The sequence below is a fragment of the Hipposideros armiger genome, unplaced genomic scaffold (genome assembly GCF_001890085.2).
Source record: "Hipposideros armiger isolate ML-2016 unplaced genomic scaffold, ASM189008v1 scaffold_212, whole genome shotgun sequence".
Taxonomy (NCBI): Eukaryota; Metazoa; Chordata; class Mammalia; order Chiroptera; family Hipposideridae; genus Hipposideros; species Hipposideros armiger.
In genome coordinates, this window is record NW_017731562.1 from 1,209,629 (window position 1) to 1,210,469 (window position 841).

The 841-nt window shown below is 38.2% G+C and overlaps 1 protein-coding gene across 1 annotated transcript in view; it reads right to left on the minus strand.

The window, feature by feature from the left end:
• Positions 1-841, minus strand: part of PDE11A (phosphodiesterase 11A) — a 398,336-nt gene that overhangs the window by 236,414 nt on the left and 161,081 nt on the right. The window lies entirely within an intron of this gene.

Consider the following 841-nt stretch of genomic DNA (forward strand, 5'->3'; position numbering starts at 1 on the left):
AAACTACCCTTCAGAAAGGATGCCCTCCATCGACTCCAGGCTCCTGAAGTTGCCTTCCGTGGCTTATTATTGTTCTCAAATGAACGTTTTGCTGCCACTGACCAAACGGGAAAGAAGAGGAAGCCACCTTCTTCCAAGATCATCTCCAGTGTGGACACTTCCCCCCTCACCTGTCCAGTGAAACCAGCATACCAAGTGCAAGAGCCTGATCGAGACTTACTATGTTCAAAGGAAATTTATGGGCATGGAAAATGTAAAAGTAGTTATTTACATTATTAGCTGCTATGGAGTTCTTACTATAAAGCAGGCCCTACATCAGAAGCTTCTTTGACTATTTAATTTCCTTATTACAACTGCAAAGTAGGGATGTTTATCCTTAGTACATAGGTGAGAAAACTAATCCATAATTTTTAAGTAAATTACTCAGTGTCACACAAATAAATGGGGCAACTGGGATTAAAGTAAGTCCGCATTATTCTAGAGTGCTAGCTCTTTAAGCAACACTAAAAATGTTGGGTAGGAAAGACATCATTTCTGGCCCTCTTTTGACAAGATATGTTACATGACAGAAAAATGAGTTCCTTATACTGAAAGGAGTCATCTGAATGTCACTGGATGCTTCCAAAGTTGACATTTAGATTTGCCTTAGCCAGATGCAGTCATGCTTCAAAGGCCTTTTAAATTAACCACTTACAAGGAATTGATGGGCACCATAGAAGACCATTTGGAAGCAGAATAGATTAAATATTAAAACAGCTTTATCAGTGAGGTAATGAACCCAAACTAAGAAAATGCAACATTAGGAAAAAAATAAAAGAAAAACTCATCACAAAGAAAATTG